General features: G+C 34.0%; 1 long non-coding RNA gene across 3 annotated transcripts in view; it reads right to left on the reverse strand.

Annotated features, from left to right (window-relative positions):
• LOC137648777 (uncharacterized) overlaps positions 1-10859 on the reverse strand; it is a 36880-nt gene extending 26021 nt beyond the window's left edge. The window contains exon 1 of one of the 3 annotated variants that reach the window (XR_011045698.1): positions 10761-10859. This is a non-coding gene — a long non-coding RNA (uncharacterized lncRNA). Of the gene's footprint in view, positions 1-7383; positions 7404-10129; positions 10154-10760 lie in introns of those variants that run through there. The other 2 variants (XR_011045699.1, XR_011045700.1) reach the window with 2 other exon arrangements.
• Between the last annotated feature and the right edge of the window lie 1598 nt (positions 10860-12457).

Below are 12457 nucleotides of genomic sequence, written 5' to 3' on the forward strand. Positions count from 1 at the left end.
TAAAGAATGTATATGTCAACAATATAGTGTGTGAACTTAAGCCACTATGGTGACACCACAAGTTTGTTTGCGTCATGACTTTCAGCTTGGCAGAGCATAAACATTCCTTGCCTTGCCACCATAAATCTGGCCACCCTCCAGACTATGCTACAACCCCACAAATTATTTTGATCCGTGAAAATGTGGCACCTTAATACATTTCATATTTGATGCATCTCTACCTATGAAGATATTTATCCAGCAATTATTAATTCTATCAAGATAACCCTAACTTTTAAGTTCATATTACACGTTTCATTGCAAAGTTTCAAACTAGCTTCAGATGTCTTAGATTTAATCTGAGATTTCAATAAAATTAGCAGCATAATACATTCCACTGCTGCTACAATTATTTCTGATCAGACAAAGCTTAAAAAGACTTCAAACTAACTGAAATAAGGGGAACACAAACACCCAGCAGTGATGAAAGTGATAGAAATTTGCCAATCTTAAGAGAAACTGACACCTACAGCGGTGGCCTGAATGAACTCTAGGAAAAAATATTAAATATTTATAAGAAAAAATTTAGAAATCAAAACCTGACTTTTTACATTAGATTTTTCATAATTCTGACCATCCTTTACATTGGCATCTTCCCGGAAAGTACCCTCGTATTAGTAATGCTCTGTATGCAGTTAATTCTGATAGTCAGGCCTTCTTCATGAGGCTCAATACCAGTCACAGCTGGAATAAAACTTCTAGAACCCTAATCAGGCAGTTAAAAAAGTAGAACTAAATAGTTCAAACTTGCAGCTAATGTTATGTTGAACAGGCTGAATTTTATAGATTATATATGAAAGATGTTTTAATGTTACTGTTAAAATATTTTACTGTATTTGTTCATAACAGGATTTCCTTTCCTCACTGGGTTAATTTCCCTCATTGGAGTCTTTCAGCTTGTAGCATCCTGCTTTTTCAACTAGGATTGTAGCTTCGCTAGTAATATAAATATTAAAATCTAGTAATTAAAAAATTAGTCAAAGTTCACTGAACAAAATTAAGTTTAAAAAAGTTTCACAACATATATGTTGTACAGTTAAAACATTGTCTCACACTGCACAGACTTAAGTGAGGTGCACAGCAAGCCATGACAATTCTGTACGACCAATACATAATTTTGCTGAAATTATATCTTTCTGGCATGAATACAATTGATAAAATATTAGTATAATTTGTTTAATTTTTCAGATTAATCATTCCAGTGTTTGCTATTTTCTTACTATAAAATGCTTTGATAATTATACATCAGAATCTTTAGTGGGAGGTTTAATGTATTATGGTAGATCTATAAACCCAACAATAAAATTACGAAAAACTACACTAATGAATATAACTAATTCACCAGAATAGTTCCCAATGCATAAAAATCAAAATATACCCACAGTGATAAATTTAAAACTAAATTAAAACTAACAAATTCAACAAAGTATCAAAAGTAGAAATATTCCTACACAAACTTTCCAATTACAGGTCACTATACGTAACCTAGATTTTCTTACCAATTTAACAAAAAAAAACTCTAGCAAGTCCATGGTAAAATTTCAAATTCTAATCAGGATTTAATATACCAAAAGGGCAGCATATTGACAGTATGGTAAGCAGCTCTTCTAGGATAAAATTCAAAATCAAACCATTGCTCTCTAGTCTTAAGATAATGGCATAGCCTCTGTACTATCATCTTGCACAATGATTAGTTCCATCTTCTGGACACATCATTTTGCTTCTGTATTTCCTTAATGGGCTTTTTTCCCTGTTGGTGGCCTTAGGCTTACAGCATCCTGCTTTCCCAACCAGGGTTATAGCTTAGCTAGTACAAGATGGATATTGTAGTTTGAATATTGTCTTTATACAAAAGCAAACTAATGAAAAAAAATTGAGACTAGTTACAAGCTAACTTCAAAAGTTAAATAAGATTCTAAAGCTAGATTCTATCATATACAAAAACCAGGAATACAGCACCCAATAATTCAGATAACTTATGGGTAAAACTTAGGAATCCATAACCTAGTTTAAAATATAGGAGACTCCAGCAGGACAATCAGTTAAAAAAAATAGATTTGCTTTCCAAAAAATGTTTAGATTATTTAAAACTAGTATAATTTAAAAATATTCTGAAAGACCTAGAAAACTAAAACCTTCCATAAGTTTAAATCTACTGTGAATGAAGTTCATTGGGACTGGTAAACTTGTCAAACCTATTTTATATACTTATTTTAGTCTGAATTACAAATATGTAAAGCTATTTTAGGTTTAATCTAAATTATAAAAATGTCAATTTTCTAATTCCTAGAACTATGAGTCCCAAAAGCTACGCACCAATGAAAAACTGCCACAGGTGGACGTTTTTGCTCTACTGTACCATGCTAATGTACAGATTTATAACTGTTTAAGCATCACTTATGACTGCTATAGTCAATTTTTTTTTCAGAATATGAAGCCTTTGTAGTTCATGGGGGACAGTGAAAAACCACATTTTACAGTCTTAAGAACATCACCTATCCGAATGTTTCCTACCTAACCTTACCTATCCTAACCAACCTAACCAAAGGTTCTCCACCTAACCTAGGAGCCGTATTCTTATCTTACCCTGTCCCAACGAACTACATTCACCCTCAGACACTACACATTTTAAAAGGCTAACAGTACAGACCACCACCACCTAACCTAATGTTCCAATGTTACCTAGCCTACGAGGCGTATCTCTAACCTACTGGATGCCTGCAACTACAGTATTCCTAGCTTACCCTATCCCAACTACATTCACCCCCAGAATTTCAAGCTGTAAAACTTTATTCTGGAACATTTATACATAATCATCTGAGCTAGTTTAGTTTTCAATACCACTCTCCCAATTACCAATGTTGACTTGGAAGTGTTGCCAAAGAAAATATGCATTTTAATGCATAGGCTTTGCAATATCTTTTTTACTTATATTCTAAATAAAATTCAAATTGGTGAAAATTAGTCAATAAATAAGGGAGACAAAACCAGTATTTTACAGTATTACAGGGCAATGTAAACTAGGAAAAAACTACTTTTTCTTATAGAAAAAATTTACGCTCTTCGAAAATGACACTTGTTCCCGTCGCAAATGAATAGTTTCAGAAATATATATATCTCTATATCCTACGATAATGGGGGACCCCCAGTGGGAACTCAGGGTTTTGCGTGGGGAAAACATACAGTACTTGGGAAACTATATATAAACGTAAAACAAGCCTTTTCTTCTCTATACATTACCTTCTTGGAAGTATAATAAACAGAGGAAAAGACAAAACAGTATAACTAGATAAACTTTGGAGGCGCCGTTGCAAAGGCTATGTCTCATGAAAAAATACAGTAACCAGAGCTGCCAACGTGTGATGTAGATCAAATGTTAGCGTAACATGCTAACATTAGCAGAGTCTCATTTAATTTATCTCATTCTACTTGCCAGTTGTAGTCGCTCCTGTTCGTTCGTTTGTACATAGGTTTTGACCTTCGCAAAAATCCCGCCTCCCTTCGCAGAGACTTTTCCTCCACCAATATGATTTCTTCTCTAATCGTGAAATGTAACTCTCTACCAGCTCTGTTCAAGTCTATTACTTGATTAGTTATGCAATACCCTCGTATACATATTACGTTTGACCCCAGTATTACTCATTTTATTATCCAATACCTTATATAATCACCTCATTTTATATACAGTACCCATCAAATATTTCATACATTCCATTTTATCTTCATATATTACTTTTATACATTTTGTTATTACCTTGTCACTCCGACATTTCACAAATAATTGCTCTGTACAAGTTTCCCATTCTGTTCATTCATGTTTACTCTAGACTTCGTTGCTTTCCCGTTAACCAACCACGAACCCATACATATGTAAAGTTTGCACAAGGGGGTTAATTTTTCCCTAACCCCACTTTCCAACAAGCCCTTTTCCATGGAAACCTTTGCCCAAGTCAGGTCTGTTAGTTCAAGCGACGTCTTTTGGCGTATTTTACGATCGAAGTTTCAGAAAATTGTAAAGACTTCAGTAATCCATACTTGAAAGTACTTCGGTGAATTCCAATGTTGATAATTTTCTTAAATCACGTAATGTAATACTGTATACCAACTTTGTGTTCCAAGTGCAGTACTAAACTGAGGCAAAACAGTTAAGACGCCACAGACTGTCACAACACCCCGTCGTGACCCACAAGTTGTGTCATCACAGTCATAAAAGTCATTAATTTCTTTAACTTTAATGTGTTAGTTTTGTTATATTTTGTTAGAGTGCGAAGCTCAACATAACCGTTTGCCAGTGCATACGAGGTTAATATTTCATTTTCCTGTGATCGTAAGTGAGGAACAAGAACCATTATATTTAACGTTGGTAATGTTAGCGTAACATTACTAATGTTAGCGTGCGCAGCTCAACATTACCGCTTGCCACTACCTACGAGCTTGAGGTTTTACTTTCATGCAAGCAAAGCGAGCTAATGGCGGAACAAGAACCATTATATATAATGTTATTGTAACAGTACTAACGCTATCGTAGAGTGAGTGAAGTGATATAACAAAGGGCATCATATTGGGTTTGTGACTTGGGAACTTCTAGGATAGGTTAGGTTCTGTACCCTTGTTGGGTTTGACTTGGGAACTTCTAGGATAGGTTAGGTTCTGTACCCTTATTGTACTTTATATATAGTGTAAAGGGTATATAGAAAAATTGTTTAAAATACACATGATAATATTACCGTATCATTGCTAACGTTAGTAATGCCACCGTAACGTTGGTAACGCTGTGTATCACCGTAACATTGGTAAAGCTGTATCGGTAATGTTATCATTCGCAGTACGTATGCGAGTGAAGTGACACCGAATTTAAAAAAGTCATTATATATAAGCATTTTAACAATATATATAATAAAAGACATTTTAAACATTTTAACAAATGTTTTCCAGTAGCAAATAATGTGATTTAACCGGTTTTCACCTTCATTTCATCCGTAATAACAGCAACCAGTCCGGATACGTTAGTTGAATTGATTGTCCTGTTGGTTTGCGGTTGAAATGAAGGTCAAATTCGGTCAAATCACATTTACTACAGGAAAAAATTTTGTTCGAAATGAGGGTTTCATTGTAGTGTATTACAGGGCAATGTACCCTAGGAAAACTACTTTTTGTTATAGAAAAAATTACGCTCTCTTCGAAAATGACACTTTCCCGTCGCAAATGAATAGTTTCAGAAATATATATAAATCTATATCCTCCGATAATGGGGGACCCCCAGTGGGAACTCGGGGTTTTGGGTGGGGAAAACATACTGGGGAATCGATATATAAACTTAAAACAAGACTTTTCTTCTATATACATTACCTTCTTGAAATTATAATAATCGGAGGAAAATACAAAACAGTATATCTGGATAAACTTTGGAGGTGCCGTTGCACAGATTGTGTCAAGAAAAAATACAGTAACCAGTGCTGCCAACGTCCAATTTAGATCAAATGTTAACATTCCATGCTAACATTAGCACCCGTACGTTCGTTCGTGCATACCAGTTTCAACCAGCGCAGACCCCCCTCCCCCCTGCGCAGAAGCTTTTTCCCATTTTATTACTCGTTTTATTATCCTATTCCTTTTAAAATCATCTCATTTTATATTCCCATTCAATATTTATCATTCATTCCATTTTATCTTCCTAAATTGGGTCTATTTCTTTTGTTATTTCCTTTTCACTACCCGGTTTCACAAATTCTTCCTCTGGACTAGTTTCCCTATCCAGTTCATTTATGGTAAAACCATCTCATTTTATATTTCCTTTCAATATTATTTATCAATCATTCCATTTTACCTTCCTATATTGTTTTTATTTCCTTTTCACTCCCCAGTTTCACAAATACTTTCCCTGGACTAGTTTCCCTACCCAGTTCATTTATGTTTACCCTCTAGACTCCCTTATTTTTCTGTTAACCAATCAGGAACCGATATGTATTCAAAGTTTACACAAGGGGGTTGACAACTGATATTTCCCTACCCCCTTCCTTTGTCTCTTTAAGGGGTCTGTTTATTCCTCTTCCACGAAGCCCTTTTCCTTTGTAACCTTTGGACTAGCCAGGTGTCAGTCATTTTGAGTGAGATTTATTTTTTCGTATTTTACGATGGAGGAAATTATAGATACTTGTAATGGCTGCAGTATTCCGTAGCTAAAAGCATTTGCTAAATTCCATGGTGATTTTTATGATTCTTCTGCCAATGCAGTGCCCCAAGTGTCGTTCCCCCCCCATCTTACAGGAAAGACATTCACGTGTTTTATTGCAATACCGAATCCACCATACCTAAAACCAAAAAGAAACGTCGTTGTGGTTACAGTATACCGTTACTTCCTATTAAGGTACATTTTTGGGGAAAAAGTAGTCTACCCCCATGGAAGATTCCCGTGACCCGCAAGTTTCGACGTCTTCTTCGTAAAGGTAAGCCAAGGTTAGGTGTGTTTGTTAGGTTCTGTGCCCCTTTTTGGTTTTATTGTAGTGTATTACAGGGCAATATAACCGAAGAAAAAAAAACCACTTTTTCTTATAGAAAAAATTACGCTCTTGATAACTATCATTAGTAACGTGGAGAATTTTACCATTTTCAGTAAATGCCTGAGGTTTGTGACCTGTCATACTACTAGGCTAGGTGGGTTTGTTAGGTTCTGTGCCCTTTTTGTACTTTTTATATATTGAGTAAAACTTATATGGAGAAATTATTTAAAATACGTATGGAAATATCTATCATTGCTAGCGTTAGTAATGTCAGCGTGCCGTTGGTAACTGTACCATACGTCGACGTTGGTAACTGTATTATTGGTAACGTTGCTAATGTTATTGTTCGCAGTACATTCGTAAGAGAAGTGACACCGTTGAACAAATGCTTATGTTTAAATATTTTAACAGCATATATGACATCAGTGATTATATTTAACTATTTCAACAGAAAATATATGTTTTCCTGCAGGAAATAACGTGATTTAACCGGTTTTCACATTCATTTCATCCATAATAACAGCAACCAATTCGGCAACTTAAAAGTTAGCCGAATTGGTTGATCTGTTTGTTTCCAATTGAAATGAACATCAAATTCAGTTAAATCACGTTATTTACTATAGGAAAACATATTTTCTGTTCGAAATCTCACCCTGTAATACAATACAAAATTACCGAAATGAGAATCTGTAATACAGTAAAACTGTACCCAAGCACCTTCATACAGAATATTAAAATGTTCAGGAATAGACAATGAAATTTTTAATGAAAAGTTTCGCTTGAGCTGTTCAAAAGTGCTTGGCACATCTATAAAATTTCCTTTAAATTCTATTATTCCCCTTACCTCTATTGACGTTTAAGGTCGTGAAATACAAATCAAGAAGTTTTTCACAAATTTCCAAGGTTGTGAATCTTTCAACTGGCTCCATCAGCTGTTGATTGTTTCTTTCCATATTCTAGCCTTTCTATTTTGTCTTCCTAGCTCTACACGCTTACTATATGCAGTGGTTAGCTTTGTCATGTTGAATTAGTGAAGAAATTTCCCCCCAAAACACTAATCTACACTGTTTTCTTCTTGGAACAGGCTGAACTAACTAGCCAATCAGGGGGTTTGTTTACATCTTACGTCATCCATTTTCTATAATAGAAAATGGAAAAATTTAAAAGGGTAACCAAATCAAATAGCCAGACAAAATCCGTTTCACAAACATTTTCCCGAACCGCAAAACTTTACGAAGCTATGGTAAATAAATACAATCAGTTATCTATTGTATAAATATAGAATATACATTAAACCAAATCGACAAATCTGATGAGCTAAGTAGGAACTTAATGACCTTTACTACGTATCTTAAACTAAACTATTATAGATACAAAAACTTTTCTGATTAAAAATAATAAGATTTAATAAAAGTGAACAATTTTATACTAATTAGACAATTAACATGGAACACCGATACTACAATGTATACGACAAACAAATCACTTATGTCCTCTAGGACATAAGTATAGGACATGGAAACTGCACTTAAACTGCAATTTAAGAATAAGAGCTTCGATAAATAACAGCCACAGATATCTGCGCATTACTTAAACATTATCAAACATTCAATTACTATATTGTTCATACAAATTAAAGCCACTGCACGATTCAGAGAAACTGTACTCCTTTCCAAGCACTTCCTAAACGCCCAATTTATATAAATGCAAATGAATTGAAAAAAAAAAAAAAAAAAGTGACAAGGGAGCACTACTGCTTAGCATGGTAAAATATGCCTAAATTATTTTGGTGCGAACAGCTTATGTACCAACGATAAATCCTAACCGAAAGTTAAGATACGAGCTGGATATCTTTAGAAAAAGATAAATCCATTGAAATCTTATGCAGATTACAAATACTTTACTTCAAGGACTGCTCTCCTGGTTCTATCAGTTACCGTATACATTCTTAGGTACAGTGCCTAACTGACGTTTATTTTCCTTGTACTGGGGATTACAGCAGTTTCCATCCTGTACAATATTGGTTACTTCCTACCTGAACAACCAGCATTCGAAATAGGATTAATAAACTTCATGCATTTTAGAGAATTGTACGACGTTAGAGAAAAGCTTCACATACCAACTTTCACCATGTCCTTAAAACACAGGCACAAAAGCGTACCATACAGACACCTAACAAAATGCATGGTAGGTACTTTGCGTAACTGACCCAATCCAAGATTGTAAATATTGTAATTGATATAACTTAAAAACTTTTATTGATGAAAGAAATACGTATAAGAATGTTATCACCACGTAGCGCAAATCTAGTGAAATAAAGTTCATGCGTATTATCGCGTTTACACTATCCACCATTTCGGTTAGATTTCAAATTTCTAACTAGTTTGGAAGTTAAGGCATTTTGGTAACAAGGTTACCAAGACCAACGTTCATAAAATGATTAAAAAAGCTCAATTCTTGAAAAATCAAATCCCCAATTTCACTTAGGATGGCTTTTATAAGGAAAAGTTTTCATTAGATTAAAAAAAAAACGGATCAAATAAAACAAGCAGTTGGTGACTAAAACTGCTGCCTTTTGACAATAGCTCAAGACTTGACAGTATTTTATGATTACAAAATAAACCAGTGTTCCATTATCACAAGAATTTTTCACCTCAGGACATTCTAGTAAAGGCTGACAACCTTAACCGATCACTGAAAGTACGGATAAGCCCAAATCACCAAACGAGCTTAATGTAGGCTACACGTAATTAAAATGACTGCCTAAGGTAGTTCGAAAAGTGGATTGTGTATTTGAAGCAAAAATTTTACTGAAACAGCTATTATAGAAAGGTCAAAGCATGCTTTAAAAAGTTTCAATACATTGAGTATTATAAAATAAAACTGCGTCTTCGATAATTGCGAAACTAAAAATATTTCAAATGTAGGCCTACAGTTTACTTACAAATTCCAATTGGATTACAGCACAAATACTTAATTACATTAAAACAGAAGGGGAAAACTTTAGCATAAAGCTACTAAAGGAATTTAACCACAATCAAAAGATTAGTAGATCTTTGCATGCCTTCAAAGATTTTTCGATTTACTAACATTCAGAAAGCCATACAAGTAACATCGCGCTGATAGACTATCAGAAATCTCGTGTAGGGCTATACCACCATCCAGCCAGTAAATGACAGTACACTATTTTACCAAACAGGGTAAAAATATTGATAGTAATTTTCGAGGAAAACTTTCAGTAAAGCAGGTTAAGCGATTATGCAATCATTTTACCAAAGACGGTAAAAATATTAATCCTGGTAATGTTAGAGGAAAACTTACAGTAAAGCAGGTTAAGCCATTATCATTATTTTTTTTATCAAATAGATTCGAATATAAACGAAATTTAAAGCCGTTTGAGCGGTCAGTTACATGCAAACCATGGGCTACCGCAAAAAAAAAAAAATGGAGTTAAGTTTTAAGATAACAGAGCATTTCCATTAAACCGGTCGTGACCACGTAAAGGAGATGGATAAAATTAGTTATAAAATTTGCTATATCAATTACTTAACAATACCTAAATATAATAAAGAAAATTGCACAATTCTTACGTTGATAGGAATCTTTATAGTGAAGATAGCACTAGTGGTTTATTGGCCTTTGTGAACTGCAATAAAAGTTTCATTTTCGTCTCCAAATATTCCCTTCAATTTAAATTAGCGACACAAATTAACGAAATCAATAAGGGCACTTTCCATAAACGCAAAATATCCGCCGAAGTCTTAAAAACATGGAATATAAAATAAAATATAAAAGTGGGCTACTTGAAAGTTAATCTTAGAAGTAGACTGATAAACAATTTTCTTTAAATATAGATTTATCCGATTAGATAATGTTGATGTTCTAGAAATGTAATAATTTGAATTAAACAATTTTCGCTTTGAATACGCCAACACTAAATTTCACGTCTAAGTCCAGCAACTTTGGAATAAAATGCCTCATTTTTACTCTCAAAGTCCACTATTAACGGGTCGCTTAACATTAAAGATACTCTATTCCACAGGTAGTTCACATTGAGACGCGTTGCAAAAGCTAGGAAGATTATTTCTATCACGAAGATTTCTTCTTTACCCTTCTTCCTTTAACATAGTACTGTATTAGTCCGTGAACTAGAGCGCTGTCTTAGAGAAACTATACAAAATATCTAAAAGCTAATACCCTAGCAAGATTGTAACCACTAACCTTCAATCTTAGAAGAGAACTTTCTTCCACTGTCACTTCGTTAAAAAGGGTTTTTGCGATTATCTCACTTTCCTCTACTGTTAATATGACAAGGACTATGAAAATAAAGGAAGTCATACAATGCGGCTTCTTGGACATTTGGCTATAGTATCCTTGTGAAGTAAGTGGTGCCATCTAGGAGACAGATTGATGCCCTACACTTCATGGAAACACTTTTTAAAAACAAATACTGCTATACTGAAAACTTTCCATTTGCAACAATTTTTACTTTATTACATAAAAAAGAAACTAAGCTTCAATATAAATAAAAGGTAGTTATAAAATTAATGTATGTCTAAAGTGAACGAGGCCAAATAGAGTTAGCGACCTGATTTATATCATTCGAACTTGATAGAATATTTTTAAATTTGAGTTTGTGGAAAATTAATGTCTCGTTTCATATTTTTTATTTTTTCTATAATTTCAAGATTTGTTAAGTTTAGAAACTTATGACATTTGCTTTCATTATTACGTATTTACTTTAGAAAAATATTACATATATTTAATATTGTTATCATTTGGGTAAAATTAATCTTCAAATTTAGTCAAAAAATTTATTTCCGTTCCTGAAAATTAAAATAAACCTTACAATTCATTAAATTTTCACTTTGAAAATTCATTCAATGGTAAAAGTGACATAGAATTATTGTCTTTTCAAGCAAACTCGAACTTTGTCATTTCCATCGATTGCTGAACACAGAGGAAAGACCAAATGAAGGTCAGTTTGAAATAAGAAGGTTTTATGTATGTATGAATCTGCCAAAGGACATGATATAAGCATTCAACTTTTGTAATCAAGTTGCAAAATAATAAAAAATATGTCTTTAATCAATAAGAAAAGAAAATCGAGCACTTGTGAGCTTTACATGAGTCTATGCTCTATTTATTACCAAAGAAAATGTAAAATACTTTAATAGAAAACTGGTATTCAGAATTTCAAGTATAACTTCGTCATAAAGACACAATGAGATTTCAAGTAAATTGCAACTGTTTTCTTTGAAGATTAAAGGTATCTGGTTTCAGTTTCATCAGGATAAATACTCATCAGAACGTCAGCCAGGCGAGCCTAACCACCCACTGTGGTGCCCAATTACAGCAGTGGCCTCCCCAGTAAACCGCTTAAACTCACGGTCCCGGGATGGGGTCGATCTGCTGCCGTGCGAATGCTAGACGAACACGTTACCAATGCACTAAGCAATTTTCGTTTTTAATAAAAATAGTTTAATCATCAGCATATAGTATAAAATACAGTTTGATATTTTATATAAAGCCCGGAGACCTGAAATTTAGGCAAACATATAAAGAGGAGACTACAGGTAAACTATACTTAGACAGAAAGTCTATGGAAGACAAGCCTTTACTAAGTCTTTATCATAAAATAATTGCATTGCATCAAACTTGTAGATTACCACGTAAGAAGTTAATTGAGAAAGGCAAATGCCAGATTCTCGAACAAGGGCTGGCAGTAGAAATATAGTAAAGGTTTAAAGGCCACTCATGAATGGCAAAGGCAAGGGACAGTGACAATGCCTTATCTAGAGACTGACCATATTACGTATGATCAGTGCCCAAGGCCCCTCTACAAGCTAGAGCCAAGGAGGGTCAGGTAAGGGCTGCTGATGACTCAGCATATAGACCTCCCAAAAACCCACATCCTT

The sequence above is a fragment of the Palaemon carinicauda genome, chromosome 10 (assembly GCF_036898095.1).
Source record: "Palaemon carinicauda isolate YSFRI2023 chromosome 10, ASM3689809v2, whole genome shotgun sequence".
Lineage (NCBI taxonomy): Eukaryota > Metazoa > Arthropoda > Malacostraca > Decapoda > Palaemonidae > Palaemon > Palaemon carinicauda.